We start from the raw sequence: 25,700 nt of genomic DNA on the forward strand, positions 1-25,700 counted from the left end.
CCACGTCCACCACCATGTCCACCACCACCACCATGTCCACCACCATGTCCACCACATCGACCACCACTTTGTCCACCACCACTTTGTCCACCACCATGTCGCCCACCACCATGTCGCCCACCACCATGTCGCCCACCACCATGTCGCCCACCACCATGTCGCCCACCACCATGTCGCCCACCAAGTCCACCACCATGTCGCCCACCATGTCCACCACCATGTCGCCCACCAAGTCCACCACCATGTCGCCCACCAAGTCCACCACCAACACCACAATCCACCACCACCGCGTCCACCACCACATCCACCACCACGTCCACCACCACATCCACCACCACGTCCACCACCACGTCCACCACCACGTCCACCACCACGTCCACCACCACCACATCCACCACCTCGTCCACCACCACCACGTCCACCACCACCACGTCCACCACCAACACGTCCACCACGTCCACCACCACCACGTCCACCACCACCACGTCCACCACCACCACGTCCACCACCACCACGTCCACCACCAACACCACAATCTACCACCACCAACACCACAATCTACCACCACCACATCCACATCCACCACCACCACGTCCACCACCACCACGTCCACCACCACCACGTCCACCACCACCATGTCCACCACCAACACGTCCACCACCAACACGTCCACCACCAACACGTCCACCACCACCACGTCCACCACCACCACGTCCACCACCAACACCACAATCTACCACCACCAACACCACAATCTACCACCACCACATCCACCACCTCCGCAGCCACCACCACCAACACGTCCACCACCACCACATCCACCATCAACACATCCACCGCATCCACCACCACATCCACCATCACCACCACATCCACCACCACATCCACCACCACATCCACCACCACCTCCACATCCACCATGACATCCACCGCCACATTCACCACCGCATCCACCACTGCATCCACCACCACATCCACCACCACCACATCCACTGCATCCACCACCACATCAACCACACCCACCACCACCACATCCACCACCATATCCACCACATCCACCACCACATCCACCGCATCCACCACCACCACATCCACCACATCCTCCACCTCCGCATCCACCACCACATCCACCACCACATCCACCACCACATCCACCACCAACACATCCACCACCACATCCCACCACATCCACCGCATCCACATCCACCACCACATCCACCACCACATCCACCACCACATCCACCACCACATCCACCACCACATCCACCACCACCACATCCACCGAATCCACCACCACATCCACCACCACATCCACCATCACCTCCACATTCAATCGCTGACACACACAGCACGTTCCCATCTAATTGTGTGTATACAGTACAACATATTATATCCTATGTCTTCATTAACAATATAGTGTATCTGTACTGAATATATATCCAGCATTTCAGACTGCATTTCAGAGCTTTTAAAAATGTTTATGGCTTTTTTTTTTTGAAATTCTTTAGCATTGGCTACAGGAAACAAAAATGCTAAAGATTTACAAAAAAAACCCATAAACAATTCTAAAAGCACTAACTCTAATGCTGCGAGACCTATTGCATTTTCAATGCTTGTTGGCATTACTGCCATCAGCGCAACATTTCAGTTGCGGTGGATTATTTGCCTAGATAGGCCAATGTGTTAGCTCACTGAATTCCAGGTTTAAGAGGGATATCAGAAATTGGAAGTTACTTCCTCTGCTTTTTATTTTTTTTTTTTATTTTTTTTTTTTTAAAAACCTTTATTGTACAGAAAGTGCTCACAAATACGGGCCTACAACCCAGCGGGCTGGCCACCACATATCAGAAGCATAATTAGCAGTACAAAAGTACCCACAGGATATGACATCACGAACACAGGAGACATTGGCCGAAAGCCATAGAGCAACAAGCATGGACAGGATACAGGAAGGTTGCTTTTCTATTATGGGAACGGGAAGTACAGGATCATGACGGGCAATGAATCAAGCAAAAAAAAGGGGGGGGGGCCGTGGTGAGCCGCGAACAGGCGAACTTAGAAGGTACAGGATAAATCCGACAAGGACTAAACACATTGGTAAAAACAATTCCAACGGAAGCACCACTAAGAGAGACAATTGCGCCCGCCGTCCAGCGCCCACCCACCACAGCTACAACACGACTTTAACCAACAGACGTAAAGAGCCCATCGTATAAATCAATACGTTACACACCCCAATAAAAGGAAAGAAATCCCCCACGAAAGAGGGAGGGGAAGGAAAAAGAAAAAGGAAGGGACTCCTTCTCAAACACGTGCCCCCTGGCGAACGAAGCAGGGAAACCTCAACCGGCACACCGCAACCATTAGAAATCAGTGACAGGAACACGTAGTGAGCCGTAATCAAAATGAGACCGGAAGGCCAGTGCATCCGAAACACCCCAGGGGAGCACACGACAAGACGGAGTCCTGAAAAAGAGAATACTTAAGAGCCATAGAACAAAAAAAAGGGGAAAAAAGGGGGGGGGGGGGGGGAAAGACCCCCCAAAGTGACAGACCCCCCCCCACCCACCCCACAAGCCCACCCTGCACCCCTGCAGAAGGCTATGGCCTACCCCCCAGCAGCGTGCCTGTCGGCCTAATTAGAACCCGAAATATAGAAGAGCAAAGTCGAGACGGAAACATAAGACAAAAAGGAGGGGGGGAAAGGGAAAAAGGGGAAAGAAAACGCACGGGAGAGGGTCATAGAACAGGATCAACAGCGCCCACCCACCCGCCTGAAAAAGGACAGAGCCCTTGGGAAGTCAAAGAAATATAAGGATACACCTCCAGGAGCATCACAAATTCACACATAGTCATACCGTTACATGCCGATCATCCAACCATTACAAGACTACCGTACACAGAGGCAAAGTCGTCTCATCCCTGTCCTTGTTTGTCCAAAGTTGTAGTCGTCCGATTCACTAAGAACCAGACCGCAAGGAACAGAAGGCAAAGAACAGGGAGATAAAACGGCAGTCCAGACAAGATACGTGGAGTAGAACCCGGATGATCCGGAAAAGTCAGAGAACATCGTAAGCAGTGCAGGCACAGTTCCAGGAACAGTTCGAAGAAAGCCGACCCGGCGGGGCCAGCACAGGAGCCAGGGTCGGTCACTCGAGGCGAAGAAATGCAGAAAGAATCATCGAGTCCAGTCCGGACGGGACCCAGCCCCCGGACCAGTGGCGCAGGAGGTGGAACAGGACGATGAAGGGCCTCGGAACTCCGCACACCCATTGAGACAGCAGTCGCCGGGCCCATTCTTCCCAGGATAGTTCCATCCGCACCCAGCAACGGCGAAGCCGCACCCAGCTTAGGGGGCCCGAACGGCCCGAAGAGAGGATCCACCTCCAGAGCGACAGCGGGTGCGGCCACAGAAGCCCGCCAGGAGTGTAGGGCGGCCAGGATGCACGCAAGTGTAGGAAAACCTTTACAGTATCCGGCACCCGGGCCATGCGGCGGGCCTCCAGCGCTCGTCCAGGCCCGGTTGAAACATTCAGGGTCGGCCGCCATCTTGGAAGCCCGGCGGGGCCGCGGCGTCTGTCAACCCCCGTCCGGGCAGCAGCGAGGCAAATGAAGACCAGCCGACCAGCAGCAGGGCACCTCCAGAGCAGGAAGGGGGGCCACCAGAAGAAGGGGGATCGCCGGCTCCCCCGTGCCGCCGGCCCCGTTCTCCGAGTCCGGGCGGAGGGGATCAAAATGGCCGGACCGGAGAACAAAGGGGGAGCAAGCCGAATGTACAGTCAGCCCCGTCAATGGAAGGCAGCGCCTCCACCCAAGGCCACCTGTCCGCCGGAGTCGGCCAGCAAGTCACAGCCGGCCTAGACGTACAACGGCCTCCACGACCGCATCCACTGCGCCATCAAGGGCCGATCATCGCGCTCCGCCCCGTCCGGGCGCCGCCAAGAAGAATCAGGCCAGCCCGCTCCAGAGACCCCGAAGCGAGCGGGAGCGCCGTTCAGGATCCACGGCACCCAAGGACAACCAGAGCCAAAGGTGAGTGCCTGCAAGGTATCCGAACGCTACAGCATAGCAAAGAGGACTTCCCGGGGCAGGATAACAGCAGGATATACGATAAAAACAGGCAGGCGAACGGAGCCGAGCTAAAACGCGGCCATCTCGGACGCGGGCTTGGCTCCTCCTTCCTCTGCTTTTTAAATATCTTCAGGACCTTTGGGGACCCTGCTAAAAAAGGACCTCTTACTATCTGGTCTCAACAAGTAGGTGCCTTGCTTCTACAGATGGAGGGCGGACTCTGGCCATGGCTACAAAAGCATTTCTTCAGGAGTGGTGCAGGGACCTTCTGTATGCCTTCCAGCCTTTTATGAGGATCCCCACAGTAGCTGCTTAGTTGAGGAGGCAGAAATAGAGGCTGGTTCTAGAGGATTCCAGTCTGACAGTGCAGCCTTTGTTTCAGAGTCTGGGTTTAATTGTCTTGTGTCCCTCAAATTAGTCTTCTTTCCTGGAGGTTCTCCTGGACCAGGGGATGAGGGATGTTCACACTTTAATTCTGGAGGGATCTCTACATCTTATGTCATGGCATGTTTCAGGGGTGGTTGGCCATTTTCTGGCCTTTAACAACAAGCTGAATTCTTCATGGACCAGTCATGGTCCTCTATTAACCATAAGCGATATGCTTTGGCCTGGCGCACATGGGCATATTTGCGTGACAAACAACATGTGGATCCAGTGGGGGCTAACTTTTACCTGGTGAATAACTTTGTCCTTCTTGGCAGCGGATGGGCTGGCCTATCGGTTGGTGAATAATTCTGGATCTGCTATTTTGGCACATCGTGTGCCTATTGATGGTGAGCATCCTATGGTAAACAAGTTATATGGGGCATTAGATTGGACAATCCTTCCCAGCCTCGGTAATCCCACTTGTGGGCTGTGTATGTTGTGCTGGGATTTCTTTAAAATTGGCTGGATAGTTTTTATTGTTTCCTCGATGGAAGCAGCTGACACCCAAGTTAACCATGCTCGTGTGTCTGGTTTCATGTAGAAACGTTTTGGATGTGGAAGCCTTGGACCTTATAGGTACAGCATTTTCATCTGAAGGAGTAACTTTTCAAATTGTTAAAAGTACAAAGACTTTGCCTAAATGCATTGATTACCCAAGTTTTCCTGATAACCCAACGTTGTGTATTGTGCAATGATTAAAGGCCTAGGAGCATGCTACTAAACAAATTAGACAGAGCTGTAGGGGTCAATTGTTTATTGCCATTCAGAAGCCTGTTGGCCCATTCTCGTCAGATACGCTGGTTCGAAGGGTCCAACGATTTATGGCAGAAGTCGGTATTGCTGCAAGTACATTTGGAGCAATGGCATCCAAGATATTTATCTTAAGTTTTAGGGTGAAATGAGGGCTGCCGATTTGTCCTCGGACTCTAGTTTTAAGGAGTCTGAGCCTCTGGTCCGGACACAGAACAAGAAAAAAAATCTAGCTGTTGCAGCGCGACTTTTCAATTCTATTAAGGGGAGAGGGGTTGGCCTAACGGCTAAGGCGCTCGACCTCGGACCTGGGGATCTGGGTTCGAGTCTCGGTAACGACGCCAAAAACCCCCTGTGATTATGGGCAAATCACTTAATCTCCCTGTGCCTAAAATGAAAGTGTGTCCTCATGTAACGTAACTGGTGCTATGTAAAGCGCTCGGATAACTGATTCGGTTCTAGTTCGCGCTATATATAAAAAAAAAAAAATGCAACATTAAGGACATCAAAAAGAGGGTTACTCCAACTGTGTTGTGTTATGGAGGATAAGACATTTTGTTTGATCATCATGATTGTGTGTATATATATTTCTTGGTCACCTGTCTGCTATTGTACTTCACTATGCCATGGGACGGATGTTACCTGTGAATCTTTTGGTTACGGGTTCTGAATAAAAGCAGGATTGAGTGTCACTCTGGATAATATGGTGCGGTCACAGATTATGGTGTTATGTCCCAAGTCCACTCCTGTGTTCTCGTCGACTGTGTCTAGGTAGGCTGAAGTTATGGTACTTTTGGTTACAATTGACTTCGTTCCTGGAGTAGCTTCTTTTGAAGGTTCTCCTTCATGTTGGTTCTTGGTTAGACTATTTATTTTCAGAGTTGTTGTCTATCTTGTTGATTGGAGCAAAGAAAGAGTATGAATTACTGCGCCTTTGACTTATAAAGATAGTGGTGTGCCACGATTAGTGGTTGGTTTTTATGGGTAATGTACTTTGAATTTCTTACAGTTTTGACTGGCTACTGAAAATTGAAAGTAAAGATTGAGAAGCATAATCCACGCCTCAGTGTCCTTAAGAAAATTCCTGACGCGACAGCTAGAAACATTTTTATGGAACAATTTCTTTAGGATATCTAGCATAATAAAATGCAAGTCCACTAATTTTACATTTTTCATTTATGAAGGATATGGGCTGGGCAGTTTGCATGGAGACTATATATTCAGCAACCTCTACACAGCAGGAAAACAAATTAATGGCGTTTTCTTTTAGACACGTCTGCCCACGAGAAATGTAAACTAATGGCACCTCAACAAAATCTAGTAAAATGAAGCATTTTTATTTGTTAAATCTATCACTGCAAAATGCTAACATTTTTTGCTGCAGGTCAACATATGCTTGTGTATTCTGGCAATGAAAATCTTCACTGAAACTGAAGAGAAAGGAGAAATTAACTTGGCTAGCTTGGAATTATTCGGGTAGCAGTGAATGAAAAAGCAGGGTGATCATGTCAGCTTTGCTGATGTGTCCAGGTCACAAAAAGACACCACATATTTTTGTCAAACTAATAATTAATCCACGGTGGAGGTACAAAAATAATAAAATAAGCAATGACTTAATGCAAGGGCCCATCCGTCTAGCACGGAGAAAATAAAAATTGACAACTGTTGAATCAATAGTAATTTCATCAGAATCTGTGATAAATGGAATCAAGGAATGCACATTTAGTAGCAATCTACTGTGGGAAATAGAGGAACAGCATTACTAAACAAGCACATAACCTGCCTAAGAGGCGACGCACAGAACAGTAAGTGGGGCAAGCATCAGCCTTGGATAAGCAGAATATGAAAATAGGACTAAATACAAAAAGAATGGTAACTGCCTGACAAAAGCAGCAAATACTAATGTGAGAGTATTAGATTTTTTTTTTTTTTAAATGTCTTTTTATTGTTGCATCATAATACTTGGGTACACAGAGAATCAACCGCTGGCGTGGCTTCAACATTCAGCCACGGCCAGCCATGCGCGCAACTTTTCTGTGAGCAAACTTATGAATTTATGACATTTCTTCTGTGAAACAGTACAGATTGGCATGATACAGTCTCAGGCTGGGATCCTATTATCGTGCATGTGAGAGTATTAGATATCAGAAGAGATGGAAACCTGGAGAATTTTTAATACACAACATTTAGTATTCCGGCAAATTAAAGTTTTAACATGCTGCACCCTTCTGCCCAGATGAAGCAAAATGGCCACCCCACGCCCTTTCCCCTCTACTTATTATATTAACTAAACTCACTACAGGACGCATAATGCTAAATCATTATGCCATTTTATACTACAGTACCTATGAGACTATAGCCAGAAAAGCCAATACGGTGGATGAAGGTTGACTTCTTGGTCCTGCCTGAAACAAATAAACTGGCATGTTATGTTATGTTATGTTAAGGGGCATTTTTAAAGCGCTCTGTCACCGTGGGTTTCCTGGCGCTAGTCTGACACTGAGAGGGAAAAAGGATTAACCAGAGTGTGGGAAAAGCCAGGTTTTTAGGGATTTACGAAATTGGGTTAGTGAATTTGAGAATTTGAGTGAGGGGGGAAGAGAGTTCCAGAGTGTGGGGGCAAGGAGAGCAAATCTCCGGCCACCCATTCTGCAAAGTTTAAAAGAGGGAACAACCAAGAGGCGAAGGGTAGAGGATCTGAGATTCCGAGAGGGGCAATAGGGACTGATGAGGGATTTCAGAAAGGCAGGGCAAGTGCCAGTGAGGGATTTGAAAGTAAGGCAGCCAATTTTAAAGGCTGCCCTGGAGGAAATAGGAAGCCAGTGGAGTTTAGCAAGAAAGGGTTTGGCTGATTGCCATTTCGGAATCCCGCAGGCTAGTCTCGCCGCTTGGTTCTGGACGATCTGGAGTCTAGCGAGAAGGCCTGTAGGCAGCCCATGATAAAGGGAGTTGGAGAAATCCAAACGGGAGAGGACAAGGGCCATGATGACTAAAACCAGGGCTTCGGGCGTCAGAAGGTACGCCACCTTTCTGATCCTGCGCAGCTGGTACATGCAGGTGGAGACCACCGACCCTATTTGGGGTTTGAGAGATAATTCGGAGTCAATGATGACCCCGAGACTCTTTACTGAAGCCACGGGGGAAGGAGGAGCACCGAGGTCTCCCGGCCAGAAATGCGGGCCCCAGTGAATAGAGCTCTTGCCGGGAAGAAGGAGTTCCGTCTTCCCGGGATTGAGTTTGAGCTGGTTCTGGCTCATCCACTGGAGGATATGAGTCATGGCCGCCTGGAAATTAGAGACAGCAGAAGAAGAGTCAAGAGGAAAGATGAGTTGCAGGTCGTCAGCGTAATTGAATACGGTGACGTCCCACTGCCTCAGAGAAAAGAGAAGAGGTTGAAGATATAGATTAAAGAGAAGAGGGGATAAGGAAGAGCCCTGGGGGACCCCGCAGAGTGAACACTCCCTGGAAGACCTGAAAGTACCCAGGCTAAGAGTCTGAGACCTCCCGGACAGGAAGGATTTGACCCACGTCAACGCCAGGCCCTGGATGCCGGCCTGTTCGACACGGTGGAGTAAGATGTTATGATCCACCGTGTCGAAGGCGGCCGACAGATCTAAAAGAACCAGGGCCTGGGAGGTGCCCCTGTCCACGCCAGCTCGGAGAGCGTCCAGTACGGCCAAGATGACTACCTCCGTGGAGTGGCCGGGTCTAAAACCGGCCTGGTTGCCCTCGAGGAAGCTAGAGCTCTCAATGAACTGCGAGAGACAAGTGGTGACGTGGGCTTCCAGGATTTTGGCGAAGAAGGGCAGAAGAGAAATAGGCCGATAATTCGCCAGGACCGTGGGGTCCGCTCCCGGTTTCTTCAGTAAAGGCACTAGAACAGCTGCCTTGAAGGAGTTAGGTACGGAGCCAGAAGAAAGAGAAGAGTTTAGCAGAGAGAGAACATTATCAGGGAGATGGAGACAGATGTCCCGTAGTATGGAAGGTGGACAACAGTCATCCGGAGAACCAGATTTAATCCGAGTGGCCAGGGTGGCCAAAGATTTAGAATCTAGAGGGGGAAAGTGAGTGAAAGTGAGAGCGTTAGGAGGGGGGCAGGTGAGATTTGCACCAGGAACGGTAACCGGAATAGTGTCCTTGATCAGGACAATTTTTTCCAGAAAAAAAGTGCTGAGGGCATTACAGGATTCCTGAGTCGGAGCCTGGGTAGGGAGCGTCCTGGGATCGGAAGAGAATTCTTCAAGCACCTTGAAGATCTCCTTTGATTTACAGGGGGCGGAGAGGATCCTGTTAGAGACATAGGTAGCTTTGGCCACAGCAATGGCTTTTTTGTATTTATTGCGGGCAGTAACGTAAATGTCTCTGCTCAAAGAACAGTAGGTTCTTCTCCATTTACGCTCCAGCTGGCGTAACTCCAAATGTTGGGTTTTAAGTTGATGGCCAGACATGTTATTGCTATAAACATCATTTGTGTGTATATCATGCATATATTACAAAGCAACGCTACTTCCCATCACACATTTTGATATACAGAAATTAGCATTCTAACTTTACTAAGTAAAAACTTGTGAGTTGGTGCGCAATACACTACATCAATATATTTCCCTAAATCTAGGCATTGTTGCATGATTTGCAGTGTTTGAGGCCCAGCACTACCTTTTGCATTAGGACCCAACCTCAAAGCAATGTGAGAGTGAAGCAGCCAGAGCCACATCACCGATGAGGCTCTCCAGCCCCCCACTGAACAATACACACCCCCTCCTTCCTTAAATCCCCTCCCCAACTAACAACCAGCGAACTCTGCCCGAAGTCAATGCCTCCCAAATCTCACTCACAACCACGTGGTTATCTCCCACACCCAGGACTACCCAAAGGGACATCTTGAACAATTCCAACACCAAAAGCCACCCCCAAGAGCCCACTCAACACCCACACCCGACACCCACTCTCTCTGACACCAATCATGCAAGACCACACAAGACTCAACGTCCCAGATTGTCCAACACCCCATTCTGGAACCAGAATAACACCCCCTCCTCCCCAACCACAAAGGAGAGCTCTCAACAACAGAACTCACCTCCCACTACAACTCTACCATGTCCTCCATAATGAACCAAATAGCCTCCCTGAAACTAAAAAGAGTCAGGAACATACCATCAAGATCATGGTTCAACACAGACAAACTACTAAAGAAGAGAACTAAGAGCGGCAGAAAGACTCTGGTGCAACAACACGTCCACAATCCTACAAAATAGAACATTCACTGTAATCCCCCTGCCAGCAAATTGCCTCCAAAAACGGAAGAGACTACTCCCAAGCACCCCGCAAACCTATGGAAATCTTTCAATCCCATCTCTGAAGCAGAGATAATAAAAAATTATCTCCAACTCCAACACCTCAGCACACTTCCTGGATCCCATACCTGCCCAACTGGTCAAAAAGCTCACACTCTCCGAAGCCCCGCTCTGGACAGAGATTATAAACAGCTCCCTAAGCACTGGAACCATGCCGGACTGTCTGAAAATTGGCCAAGTAACACCTCTACTGAAAAAAACGGGCTCCGACACAAACGAGCTGAACAACTTCAGACCCATCTTCAACCTCCCTCTCCTCGCGAAAATCCTGGAAAGATGTGTTCTCCTCCAACTTACCCAACACCTGGACATCACCAACCTTCTTGACCCCCACCAATCGGGTTTCAGAAAAGGATGCAGCACAGAGACAGCGATCCTAAATATAATAGACCATATGCACAAATCTCTTGAGACAGGTCAATGCTGCCTACTCATACTCCTGGACCTATCGGCAGCTTTCGACACGGTTGACCACAAACTTCTCATTAATACACTTAAAGAATGGGTTGGAGCTGAAGAGGTGGACTTACAATGGTTCACCTCTTTTCTACAAAACTGCACCCAAACAAAATAAAAAATAAACTTCCCGTCCGACTTAGTCCGTTAGCAGGGGTGTCCCACAAGGATCAGTTCTCTCGCCACAGCTTTTCAACATCTATATGGAACCACTTACCACCATATTAAAAAACAACAACATACCCTTCCACCTCTATGCTGACGATACCCAGATCTATCTGGAAACCTCCTCTATCGAAGATATTCAAAGACTAAATGACACTGAAAAAAGTCGAGCACTGGCTATCACAAAAACACCTGAAACTAAACCAAGACAAGACAGAAATCCTCCTCATCTCCAACAAGGAGAAGAACTCCCAAATCACCGAATGGTTAAAAGCTCTCAATCACAAACCCATTCCAGCAGATTTTGTAAAATCGCTGGGAATCACTCTGGACCCTAAGTTAGACATGAGTAAACACATCAAGAACACTGCAAAGAGTGCCTTCCTCAACCTCAAACTACTCAACAAAATATAACCCTTCATCCCTCCCAATGACCTCAAACAAGCCACTCAATCCCTGGTGTTGTCAAGACTGGACTACGGAAATGCAACCCTCACGGGATCAGCAAAATCTCACCTAGCCCCCTCAGATCAACTCTGAACGCAGCAGCTAGAATGGTCACCGGGGTCAAGAAATATGAACACATCTCGCCTACACTTAGAGACCTAAAATGGCTCCCAATCGAAATGCGTGCCAACTTCAAAACTGCCTGCCTCACACACAAAGCGCTACACACAGGGAATTTCGCCTACCTGGCCTCAAAACTCCAGAAGGCCGGTCAGACAAGAAGCCTAAGGAGCACCAACACCTTACTCCTTATTCCACCAAAATCTCGTAAACAGAAAACCGCATATCGCTCCTTTGCAGGAAATGCGCCAAAAATCTGGAACTCCATTTCAATCCATATCAGGACCAATCCCTCGTTCCCAATTTTCAAAAGGCAGCTCAAAGACCTCTTCCTTAATCGATCTCTCACGAATGGATAACTACAGCCTAACTAATCGAAACCTGCCCATAGCAGACACTTTGACACTAAGACCTAACCTCATTAATCTCACCCAGAGCCACAGTCCTTTCTTCGACATCGCTGTGTAATGTCACAAGACACTGGACACCCTATTATGCTAACTTATCTTATGAAGGACAATGGGCTCTTTTTCGAAGATACTCTGCGATACGTCCTGACTCACTGTACAATTTTGTCCTACGTGTGATAATGCTGTAAAGCGCTCGGATACCCTAGCGCTATATAAAACATTTAAATAAATAATAAATAAATAAAATAAATAACTAAGTCAGTGAATTTACCTCAAAGCAATTCTGGATTCCTTTTTGTGTGATATCCTAGTTCATCAGGCCAGTTTAGAAATGGTTTCTTTGTTGGCAGCTTAGATAGAACACATACTCTCAGCTGTTGAATATAAATGTAAAAAACCTTACATTATTCATGCCCGGCAGTTTGCAAATGGTGTAAAGGGCCTATTTAGTGGATGATCTCACAAAGGATTTACTACCGAAACCAGAAATCGGCAAACAAATTTACATTCCAACATTCTTTTTGTTGATGATGTCCACAGTAGTTTAAACTTTATTTTGCAGTTTACATTTCATAAAATGGCATACATCACAATAAAAAAATACATATATCACCATGGTACAAAAATATTACAATTCTACCCATGTCCCTATAACATCAGTAATAAAGGATGCAAATTTAAAACTAAATAAGATCAATAATTTGCTAGCAATTTAATATAAAAATCATACAATAAAAAAACTGCTTCTCCTAAGACACTTAGGGGTCAAGCCATATAAAATAGCCAAGTCTGCAGAGATACAGTTAAAAGACCATACAGAAAAAAAGAATGCAACTGTGTTTCATTATTTAGTACTATTTAGCTGCCCAACGATCTTAAAAAAACGTTTTACTGCATACATTCTCCTTCCATAAGGCTAAGTTCTTCCCTCCGTTTCCATACTGCCCACAGAAAAGTGGCCAGAACAAAACACACTGAGGAATTTTCAAGACGTTGAAGATACGTGAGCGCTGCCCTGTGTTGCGATAAATTGGCACTACGTAAAAAGGTACAAACATTCTTTGCCTTTGTTGGGTATAAAATGGGTTGAAAAACACTATATGCTCAATGGACTGACCAGATACCCCATCACAGGGACATCGAGTAAGATTTTTATGTCAATGGGTATTTACCTGAAAGCCCAACATCCACGCAATACAATTCAATCGACTTCTGGTCAGAATAAAGTGGTGCTGCATATGGTGGACAAAAGCCAAATAAGATTGTAAGCCTTGTGCCACTGGGGGTAGCAGAGTGATACTGACTAACACTACTTTTATTTTTATTGTTATCCCACCTTTGGCTAGCTGCTTTTTCCAAAACGATCTGGTTTAACTTCTCCTTAGGGAAAGTTATACAATTTTCGAGGGGTTCATCGAGGTCACTCAAAATCAATTGACAAGCATGGATCCAACATATTTTATCCAAGGAACCTCTTTAGCTCGTTCCAATTGGAGACAGTCCCTTAGCATGGCTTGATTCGGTAACACGGACTGCCCCCTCCTAGATGGAATGCCACAGTAGTAATGGAGCCAGACTAATTACATCGCCAATATATTTGAAACCCACCTCACTATGGCAAATGTAGTTACAGCAGCTTTTAGTCAGTGAAAGCAGCCTTGTAAAAGCATCCTCTCCACATGATGCAGTGACTCAATATCTGCCGTGCCCCATTTGTGGCAACAGCTTTTGCCAGATAAATTAGTAATATTTTCGGTATGGGTTTCATCCACACCTTCTTAGTAAAGTTAAATAAGGCTGAGATGCTTCTCTCCAGGAGTAGAACTCTATTTGAAACCGTGCATTTCCAGAGGTATCTACCATCAAAAAGAATTCCCATATACAAGAACAAATCAGCCACCTCAATCCTGCGCTGGGATACTTGGAAAACCGGATGATTCTTCACCGAGGGACCAGTAATTAAAAATATTGGTTTTAGACTCATTAACGTGTAAGCCCAAGGAGGCCATAAAACTATTGAGGATGTCAGATTGAGTAAGACAAAAAGTTTCCTTTTCATTTGCTAGCCCTTTTGTAGAATTAGATTTGGGAAGTTGTAAAATACGAAGTTAAAATTACCAAAATCCATCTGATGATGTTCACAAACCACCATGATTTTGCTTATTTCTCTTTTTATTTCGATTTACAAGTTCTGTGCTTATTTATTGCTTGCTGTCTATCACACATTGTTTTACTTACATTCATTATTTGCATACAATGTTACGTTTTATGAATGGTCATGCTCCATTCCCCCTTTTATTTTGTTTTCTTTTTCCCTTCCTTGCTATTTCTTTTTTCATGATTTAGCTATAGGTGTTTATTGATTCCGTTTTATTATACCTCCTTAATTTTCATTTGTATATCTCTTATGCCTCTTGTTGATTGACTGTATTACATTTTGTATTTATGCTATGTTTTTGGTTTCAATAAAATTGAAATTTAAAAATAAATAAATAACTAAATACAATTAGACGTGATCTCCCCTTAAAACAATAGCAGGTGATCAACAAGCCACCCCTTCCCATCCTTACAATTCCAACATGGCAGTCCTTCCATTATACATAATTAAGGCCCTTTTCACTTTTTCCACTTTAGTCAGTGATCAGCTCCGATTCAATAAAAGAGTACCAAAATACTCAATGAAGCAAGCAAAGAGACATCTAGGTTTAGTATCAGCTGACAACAGCAGGTCGGGAAGGTGAATCAACCAATAATTTCATGATAAGAACCAGCTATTATCCTAAGTTTAACTGTATGTGGGGAGGAGAGATAAACCGGTAATGAAAGGAACCCCAATGCAACTAGTATACATAGCGCAGGTCTCCAATATCGCCTCTGCATCTGCTTATATTTCTAAGTTTCACTGTGGTAAGAGATGAAGAGGAGAAGGCACGTTTTGAAAAAATCTCTGGCCTGGAGATGGCCAGTTCGGCAGCCACCAAGATCCAGCCTTCCTTGATCCCGATTTCACCCAGATTGCCAAGCACTAGTCTACCGCGTGCTGCGCCTACCAAATGCAGCTGCTGTAGTTCTGGATGGCCTACGTAGAATAAGATGGTGGGAACTTTGGACTGACGTCAATGGCAATTGGGGAAGTACAGCAATTTGTTGCTGCTGTAAGTTGGTGATGTTGGTCTGAAGGATGGTGTTGCTGGCAGGACAGCCATATTATTGATTTGGTCAAATAAATATTAGCTAGTTTATCAAGGTCATTACTTTCGGAGTAATTTACACATCATCTGATATAGATCATCTTGTCAGAAATGGCTTATAGTGTTTTAGCTTTGCACAGCGCTAAGATAACGCACAATTAATTTGCTATTACTTGACAAGTTAAAGAGGTGCAAATGACAGTACCATAGTTCTTCAATGGTATATGTTGTAAAAAAAGGGTTTCGTAAATGTGGAAACCAGGTTCACCAAATAGGTGGCGGGGAACCATATAATATGAGAGGTTCCATTGAGGACAAAATGTCATGAGACTCATGTTACACTAGGCCCTATAAGTCCAACAGTTACGCGTATACTGGAGTTAACATTAGTCTGAATTGAACCTATGGATTTCTTATTTTTATGAACAAGTGAGCATTCTAGAATCTAGTTTTATTAATATAGGGTGCATACCATCTCAGAACCACCAGTCTAGACTGAAGGTGCAGCTACTGCATTGATTTGAACTAGTTTTCAGTTTGTCTACTGTAAGGCCTGCTTACAACAAACTTAGAGATGCAACTAATAGTACATTAAAAGAACTTTAAAGTGGGATTTGGAATTTGACTGCATCGAATTTTAAGCTCACCTAAATAATTCTATTCAGTGAGTCTCTACAGCAAGATTTTTTCCTTTACAAAATTGACGTATACTTTAATGACAAGTGGGAGCTTAACAGCCCAACTGTATCTTGTCTCACACCTTTGATGAAGCATCAGCGGCAGCACTTCATATGGGCTATACCACTAATGATTCAAAATGCAATTGGAAAAGCTCGGTATTTTCTTGCAAGTGTTGCCGTTTTTTGTAAGTATTGCACGGTGGCCACAGCTCACATACTGTGCATCTGCTCAAACCTTAAGGAATTATACATGCAAGTTATTTTTCAAACTATGGGTCAGAACTTTTAAAGTTTGTATCAAGGTTTTTTATTATGAGGAGTAGTTGAAATTATCATGGATGACAGAAGTAAATTTACTAGGAGTACTTGGCGACATTGGATTTAATCTTTAAACTGGAATGTTGCTGCGAATAAGACTTTGAAGGAGTATGTGTTCGATACCCTGCAAGGAACTCACATGAATTACTGGACGGAACTCAAACCTATCGAGACTGTAGAGGATAAAATCACACAAATTACATTTAATGTATAAAGGATGAGCCTCATTGTTTAATTCATATAAGGATTTTAATTTACATTGATGCTGCCTTTATTAAGACCTATAACCAATACCATGAATTGATACCATTTTAAACCAAAGGGCATTTTAACTTGTTTGGTGCATTTTAAAAGTGCAGTTTTCCCAACAACAAAAAACAAAAGCTCTAAACTGAGTGTTATAATGCTTGGATGCAAAAGATCTGTCGTGAGAGATAGCCTTAGACGATCATGTCTTTATTTTGACACACTTTCGTTTTGAAAGCAGGCACTTGGCAATACTCGTGATGGTTCGGGCATTGAGCAATGTGAAAGGTCCTGTACTAACCCCTGAGATCTTAACATAACGCATGGGGAGGCCCTTTATAATCTCGAGCGTTTTACACTCCACCACTGGCCATTGTAAATGGATTGTGTTAATGAGGACACATTATTCTTGAAATGTGGATTTTTTCAGCAACACGAGATTCCAGTTTGAGCAAAATATGATATTGGGTGCTAGGTTAGGCAATGTACATACAGCTTAACAGCAAGAAAAGAAATACCGCTCTATTGCACAGTGGAAGAGTCCTTTCAGGTCGCATAACTGCATAATTTGGAAGGCATGCACACCAATTCAACAGTCCACTAATCGGATTCGATACTAGAATGCACTGACCGAATGCCATTTGAGGCTGGCTGGATACCAGTTAACCTATTAGTCAAATTCTAAACACAGAGTTACAAGTTCAACTTAAGGAAGAGCGGCGGCTATAATTTACGTGGACAATTACTTCCACCCCAAGACTTTTCCAGGGCGGGCATTTTAGTTTCAAGTAAGGGCCAATGCCTAATAATAATGCTGGGGCACAAATAGCGCGACAATCCAGTTGTGCACAGCAGCTCGGTTAATTCGGGTTTCCAAGGCTGAAGTTTGAGCGAGAATTAGAAGGAGAGCAAACATTTAAATGAACACTCAATTTTCAAAATGATGGCGAAAAAGCCCCTTCACTGCCAATGCGATTGGCTGCGGCAGACCCCCGCAGGGTGGGGAGTTAAAGGCCAGCTTAAACCCGAACCCAGTAGTAAATCGGGGCAGTAGTTCTCCACTGAGGACTGAAAACGGGTCAGGGAAGGGGGGCGAGGACAAGTCCATCACCACAGAACGGTGGAACTTCTCATCTGTAGATTAAGCACTCACCTTTATCGTAGCAGGGTTGGAGGCCGATGCAGGTTCGAGACAGCGCGGGAGCGCCACAACAGGAGAGGAACATCCAGGTCGGCGCTACATAAGGCCGCGGGAGCCCCGGTACACACCGTGCACCCGACACGGCGGTACAGGATGAGGCCTAATCCCGAGCGGGACCGACGGTATTCCAGGGCAGCAGGAGGGAAGGTGGGGCGGAGGTGACGCGCTCACGACGCAAGTACAGACCGGGTGGCTCCCGACGGCGAATTACGCCAAGAAACCGGTGATATCCACATTCCGGCCGCAGCGATTCTGCATTGAAGAACGTCTAGTCACACCGCGCAAATCCAGTGGCGGCGGGTGACTGAATCTTCCAGGGGCGGAGGGCGAACCCTTTTACCCAGGAAAGGCTCAGCATCTCGGTGCCCTTCTCTCTATAGTACACCTGCCGCCCGGCACATCCTGCACATGAATACTGTTCCAGGTCGCGCTCCAGCTGCCCGGGACATTATCGTCAGTGAATTATTGCCAGCGTTGTAACAGCCAATCGAAAGCCACGGTACAGTCTCCGAGGCCTCGAAGCCAATGATCAACGAGCAAGAGTTCCTCAGTCAATTCGACGTCACCGCTCTTTTCCAATGCTCTAAGAGACTATACTGCTATTTATTCCTTGCAGTAAAAGCTTTAGGCAGACCCCCCAGGATATAGCGGCATGGATCAAAAATTTGCTAGCATTCGCGACAAGAATTTTCAATTCTATTAAGGACACGGAGGCGAGGATTATGCTTCTCAATCTTTACTGCATAAAACACAGCAGCCAATGAAAATGTATATTTTCAGTAAACATTAACCACAAAACTTCATTACCCATGAACACCCATGAGCATAGGCACGCCCCCACAGTCCATAAGAACCCCTTGCGTGCTCCCATCATCCTCTTTCTTTGAGGCGAAACAAGTCTAACAAAACTTGAACGGTCACAATCCTCCAACGTGGAAGAACATCATCAGGCAGAACATCCTGAACTCCGGAGTCGATCAGTCCGACTTCTTGTCAGATCCTGAAATAAAGGAAATACCACCACCGTAATCCTTGCATAAAAGGGTGGGTAAGCTTAATACATACAGTACATTAAGCCGGGTGGGATAATCCTCGCCTCCGTGTCCTTAATAGAATTGAAAATTCTTGTCGCGAATGCTAGCAAATTTTTGATTCTATTACAGGACCGGAGGCTTCAGATTATGCTAGTTTAACGCTGATTAAATACCACAGAAGTAATATCTCCCACCGGCTTGTAATAAAACGTCTTAAACGTTGAATCAGAGGACCAATCTGCACAATGCATAATATCTTGGATACTGGATCCTAAACCATATGACTTGGACGCCATCGCGCCTCTAACTGAATGAGCACCAAAAACATTTGTATCAACACCTGCTTCCTTCATAATGAACCGAAGCCATCTAGCAATAGTGGCAGCCGCCACTGGTTTAAAGGGCTTTTGAATAGCAATCAACAATTGAGAACAGCCCTGCGGCCGCAAGGCCTTTGTACATTCCTCGTAGGTCTTCAAACAATGGACCACACATAGTTTTTCATTGTCAGGAAAAGCATTATAAGATATATGTCTAGACATTGTTTTAGTACGACCTGTAATATGAAAAGAGACCCCTTCCGGGGTAAACACTCTACCTGTTACGTCGAGCGCTCTGACGTCTGAAGATCTTCTGCAAGAGGATAGACAAAGCAACATGGCTAATTTAGCCCACAATTGCTTCCTGGACAGGAGAGAATTAACCGGCCATCTGTCGAGCAAAGAAATCACAACTGAGACATCCCACAAACCCGTATACTTGGGTTTGGGAGGGTTAGCCACCCTGATGCCTTTCAACAACTTACAAACGACCGGATGCATGCCTACTGGTTTACCATCCACCAGGGCATGCCCCGCCGAGATGGCTGAGCGAAAGTTGTTGACCGAACGATACGCTAGGCCACCCGCCGCCTTCTCGGATAGAAAGTTCAAAACTTGGGGTAACTCTGCCCCCACGGGATCCAGACGTCGTCCCACGCACCAATCCACCCAGTTCTTCCAGGCAGCGGAGTATCGCTTCCTGGTGGAAGGTGCCCAAGCCTGCTTGATAAAGTCTGCAGTCTTGTCCGAAATTCCTGGCATTTGCCACTGTTCCCTGAAAGCCTCCATGCCATCAGGGATAACCTGCCCTCCAACAGCAACGGGTGCTGTTCCTGACGAGGGCCCTGCAACAACCACTTCAAATCCGGCAGCAGCCGGGGGCGGTCGCAGCTCCACTGCAACAACTTGGGAAACCACGCTTGTGATGTCCACCACGGAGTCACCATGACAATTTCCGCCGCTTGCCGTATCACATGAGGCATTACTCTGGGAATCAACAGGAAGGGGGGAAATGCATATTGGGTCCCCACCGACCAATCCTGGAGAAACGTGTCCGTTGCCGCCGCTATCGGATCCGGTCTCCAGCTGAAGAACCGGGGAAGCTGATATGTCAACCTGGATGCGAACAGGTCCGTCCGAAACGGACCCCAAACTGCCTGCAACCAGAGGAAGACCTGGGGAAGCAGCTTCCAGTCGCTGTAATCCCTCAAGTGTCTGGAATGCCAGTCCGCCACTTGGTTGGCCTGACCCGGTATATACTCCGCTATGACTGATATCTGGTTCTGCAGACAGTAATGCCAAAACTCTTTGGCCATTTGGACAAGAAGAGACGACCTCGTGCCGCCCAACTTGTTGATATACCTCACTGCGGACACATTGTCCATTCGCAGGAGGATGCAACATGATGTCTGCTTCGGGGATAACGTGCGGACCGCGAACGATCCTGCCAGTAACTCCAAACAGTTTATGTGAAGTTCGAGATCCTGTGACGACCACCTGCCGCCTGTGGAAACATCTCCACAGCGCGCGCCCCAGCCCCATCTGCTGGCGTCCGACTCGATTATCACATCTGGTCGCGACCCGAAGATCGCCCTGCCGTTCCAGGCATCCACGTGGCCTAGCCACCATTGGAGTTCGTGCCGAACCTCGTCCGTAAGCGGAACCGAGTCCGTATACGAGAGACCCTTCTGAAGATGTCTGATCTTCAGCCGTTGGAGGGCTCTGTAGTGTAAAGGACCTGGAAATATCGCCTGGATAGATGACGCCAGGACTCCTACAATCCTGGCTAGGGTCCTGAGCGTGACCGAATGACTGTCCAGCAATTTCGTGATCTCTTTCTTCAGCTCCCTCAATTTCGCCTGCGGAAGACGCAGCTGTGCCGTGAGGGAGTTGATCGTGAACCCCAGAAAATCCATCACCTGAGACGGGACCATCACGGATTTCTTCAGATTGATCACAAATCCTAAGCGGTGCAACAGTGAAGTAGTCATGGTCAGCTGCTGCTGCAAGACCGACCTGTCCTGTGCCATGATCAGGACGTCGTCTAGATAAATGATCAGACGCACTCCCCTCTCTCTGAGAAAGGCGACCACTGGTTTCATGACCTTGGTGAAGCACCAGGGAGCCGAGGAGAGACCGAAAGGGAGGGCCAGGTACTCGTACCAACGGCCGTCCCAAAGAAATTGCAGGAACCTGCGATGTGGCGGAAAAATCGGAATAGAAAGATACGCATCTTTCAAGTCCAACCGCACCATCCAGTCTCCTTCCTGCAACAAGTCTGCTAACATGTGAATACCCTCCATTTTGAAATGGTTGTATAGCAGATACTGATTGAACTCTTTGAGGTTGAGCACTAGTCTGTTGCCACCACCTTTCTTTTGAACGATAAAAACATTGCTGGAGAAGCCGCGAGGACTTCGCTGACACTGAGCTATCGCGCCCTTCCTCAGCAAGTCTGCCACCTCTGCGTCTATGAAACTGTGATCTAGTTGGGAAAAACGGAGAGGTGGCGGAGGGGACGCTTGCGCCGGGTTAGAATAGAATTCCAGGTGGAACCCCTGAATGGTCTGCAAAACCCAAGCATCCTGAGTCAACATCTGCCAGTGTACAAGACAATGCTGTGTGCGACCCCCCAAAGGAAGAAGAGACACATCCATGACACTCACCGGAACTTTGGTGGGCCTTGAAATTCGCCCTGTTGTTTCCCGACTGGAAACGGCCTCTGTTGAATCCTTTTCTGGAAGGGTAGAAGGTGCCTCCGCGGGTTGAGTCCCACTCGCCCCGGCCTCGTCCAAATTCACCTCTCTGGGAGCCTCTCTGGAAGCCTCGGCCTGACGAGCGACCCCCGCCTCGCCCGGCCCTGTTGAAAACACCCTGCGTGAGTGCTCGCTTGATCCCACTCTGGGCCTTGTCTAATGCGGTGAAGGTACCAACATATTTGGTGACATCCTTAACGAAGCGGTCACCGAAGAGACAACCACCAGCCAGAGGACCCGGCTCCGCCTCCGCCAGCTCCGTCAAATTGCCATCCATGCGTAACAGCAAGGACTTGCGCCTCTCCGAAGAGACTGCGCAGTTCGCGTTGCCCAGAAAGCAAATCGCACGCTGAGTCCATTCAGCCAAGATGTCAGGGTCCACAGGAGTCGCCCCTTCCTTGGCCGCAAGGGCCATCTTCAAGATCTTGGCCAGGGGCCCAATGACGTCAAGCATCTTGTCCTGACAGCCCCGCCAGGCCCTGTCAAGCCCTCTTTTGGGATCTTTTGAAAACTTTTTCAAGAAGGTCAGCATACTGGCATCAATCTCCGGAGTGTCGGCAACACTGTCCGGTATATCTGGACGTGGGCACTCCGACCGCAGCCGGTTGCGTACCTCCCTCGTGAAGCTCTTGCGGAGGTGATCGTGAATATACTCCGAAACCTCCGTAGGCGGGACCCAGTCCGAAGAGCGAGGGTGGATTATGTCCGAAGGGTCAAAATGGAAGGCCCTGGGTGTCTTGACCTCCTCCGCCTTGGAGGCCGGCTTAGCTTTCTTAAGGGGTGGAGGCTGCTCCTCCGACGAATCAGTGCCCGTACTGGTATCAGTGTAGGAAGAGGTGGTATCTGTGTCCACCACTATTTGGCGCTTACTCTTCGCCTTGCCCCCAGATCGTGGCTGGGTAGGAACGTCTCGATCCTGCAAGGAAGCCATGGACTGGGCGTGAGGCCACAAGTGGCGGTCGTCCGAAACTGCAGTAGAAGTAGAGGGAGTAGGTAGTTTCTGCTTCTTATGCTTGCCATAGCCGTGGCGCTTGGCAAAGCCCTCTAATTGCTTTTTAATGGGGCGTAGGGCCACTGCAAGTGCTTGCTGCACGGTCTGGGGGACTTTCGCGTCCATGGCTCTATTCACGGAAGCCTGGACCGAGGCATCCAGTGCTTCCACAATATTATCCTCCAGGACTGCATCCTGCTGTCCCTCTGATGTCTCCTCCCCTTCTGCCTGTTCCTCATCTGGGTACTTAGCCCAATTTTCCATGGTGCTACTTGTTGAACAAGGGAATAAACCCTGGCAGAAATGGGGGTGGTGGGGGGGGTCAGCCCACTGCACACAAACAATAAACCTGGAAACTATACCCAAACCCCCTCAGCAATGCTGTATCCAATAGGGCCAGTGACCCAGGTCCACAAAATACAGCGAGCGTGTGCACACTCAGGACCTCGTTTTCTTACTGCCAGGGCAGGCGGTCAGACGAGAGGCTAGCCGGTGTGTGAAAACGCGCAAAACGCGCGTTCCTGTCAGCCTGGGAGACGTGCCGAGGCGCGCCGCCCAAAACGCTACCAAATCCTACTAAAAAGGAAGCCCAAATGGTCAGCGTTTTTGGGCGCGCGCGTCGGCCGTGAGCCACCCGGCCTGTACGCAGGGCGTATGAGGGAGCCTCTGCGCGCCCTCAGGCTGCCGGTAACGGGCCCATCTGCGAGACGCGGCGGCCCCTCGCCGGTCAAAGACCGTGACGATCACGCCGAAGCGCACACACTCCCCAGCGGAAGCTGCCCCAGTGAAGACGGCCCCACTGCGAACGCGCAGCGAGGTGAGAGCACCCTTCGCGCGTATTCGCCAAAACAGAGAATAAACACCGATTAACACACCACCAGAGATCACACCTGCGTCCTCAATCAGGGAGCGGACTGAGCCGCTGTAATCAAAACAATAGCAAACACATGAGCTAGTACAATGAACTCCCAAAGCACCCCCAACAGGCAAGCAGAGTGAGGGGACAGGGAAGGTGCACTTAACTCTGGCTTGTGAGCAGCAAAGAAAGAGGATGATGGGAGCACGCAAGGGGTTCTTATGGACTGTGGGGGCGTGCCTATGCTCATGGGTGTTCATGGGTAATGAAGTTTTGTGGTTAATGTTTACTGAAAATATACATTTTCATTGGCTGCTGTGTTTTATGCAGTAAAGATTGAGAAGCATAATCTGAAGCCTCCGGTCCTGTAATAGAATTCGCAAATTTAGCGGCACAAAAATGGAAATTTAGCGGCACAAATATGGAAATTTAGCGGCAATTTTGCGGCATTTTATTTGGCCATTTTTCCTACAACAAACACAGATATCTTAGCTTTTTTAGTTATTTAACAACATGAAGCTATGTATATTTGGTTTAATTACAATGTAAACACTTTGTTTCCCTCGAAAAGCATGTACAGATATTTGAGTGTATCTCTGGATATGGTTTGGGAATTCTCAACGTGTCAAATCCTGGTGCTGGTCGTGGGGAAATGAAGTGGTGAAGTATTCCAGGGGCGTGACGTCGTTGGACAGTCCGCACCATTGGTCTCTTGAAGTGCGTGCTCTGCTTGTTGTCGAAGCAGACCTGGAGTAGGTGATGGCGTGACCGAGCGAGATGTCAAATGCAGAGTTCACCCGAGTCCACCGTGATGCACACCCTTTGGCTCACAGCCCTACTTATGCCTCGTCGTGATGCACGGTGCACTTTCGGTTCTCTGCAGTTATATGTGTACTGTGAATGCACCCTCTCCTAACCCCTAAACTCCAACATGCAGAACTCCCTATGCATTCCCAAGTCCAATGGCAAATCCAGAAGTCTCTTCTAAGTAGCTGCCCACCCCTACCAATCCCCACACCTGTGCAACGCAAACAACCTGCTCACTTTCAAGAAACTGCTGGAAACACATCTCTTCAAGAACATGTTCCACACTTTCTTGCATCCTTCTCTTTTCTCTCTGCCCCTAGAAGCAATTCAGGCATCCGGTGCACACTATTTAAATATATGTAAATAAAAGAAGTTTTCAGTGACAGTGCAGCTTGCATTGTGGGCACCCCACCTGCAAAATCGTATGCCGTGATGTGGCTAGGAGTATAGGGTGGTACTTGGGCACGCACAGCTATCTTCCCTAAAAGACAATAGCCAACAACTCCCCTAAAGAAACGTCAGAAAGATGTACGAGGATAGGTAAATAGACAATATGATAAGAGTAGGTGCTACTACTGTGATTTTAGTCTTCATCTTGTAACATTGGGCCAGGAAAACACCAAGAGCATGGCCTGACTGTACATGACATCACTCCAGAACAACCAACATATGCTTGTGGAATAAAAAATTGCAACTCAATTAAGCACTAAACAGTTGACAACAAATGGAAATATGCCAGATTTTTCTTGCTCATTTTTACTGTGAAATTTACAAGCTGTAAACCTAAAAACAGAAAATCCTGCTCCGGGGCAGGTCCAAGCAAAGCCTCTCCATCAATCAATCAATGTATTGACTTTGCAGAGCACTTCAAACCACTTGTCAGGTTGCTGAGGGCTGGGGGCAGAGGGTCCATGAATCACTAATAGCTACTGGGGATGATTAGTGTGCAGTTAATCCAAAGAAATAAAGGAAAGCAGCACATGCTAGGCTGGCTCGCTTTTAAGAAAGGTGGTGGTTATTCACAGATCTCTTGCAGGTAGACTTAAAAGACTTGCATATGTGGGCCCATGAATACAAAAGCCTTTTACTTTTGCAAAGCCT

General features: G+C 47.3%; 1 protein-coding gene across 1 annotated transcript in view; it reads right to left on the minus strand.

Moving 5' to 3' along the window:
• SOCS5 (suppressor of cytokine signaling 5) overlaps positions 1-18,252 on the minus strand; it is a 61,562-nt gene extending 43,310 nt beyond the window's left edge. Inside the window, exons 1-2 of the mRNA XM_078649664.1 lie at positions 17,788-18,252; positions 12,471-12,573 (exon numbers count right to left, since the gene is read on the minus strand). The gene's annotated coding sequence lies outside the window, so the exon portion shown is untranslated. The remainder of the gene's footprint in view (positions 1-12,470; positions 12,574-17,787) is intronic.
• Between the last annotated feature and the right edge of the window lie 7,448 nt (positions 18,253-25,700).

This window comes from Lissotriton helveticus, chromosome 6, assembly GCF_964261635.1.
Source record: "Lissotriton helveticus chromosome 6, aLisHel1.1, whole genome shotgun sequence".
NCBI classification, from domain to species: domain Eukaryota; kingdom Metazoa; phylum Chordata; class Amphibia; order Caudata; family Salamandridae; genus Lissotriton; species Lissotriton helveticus.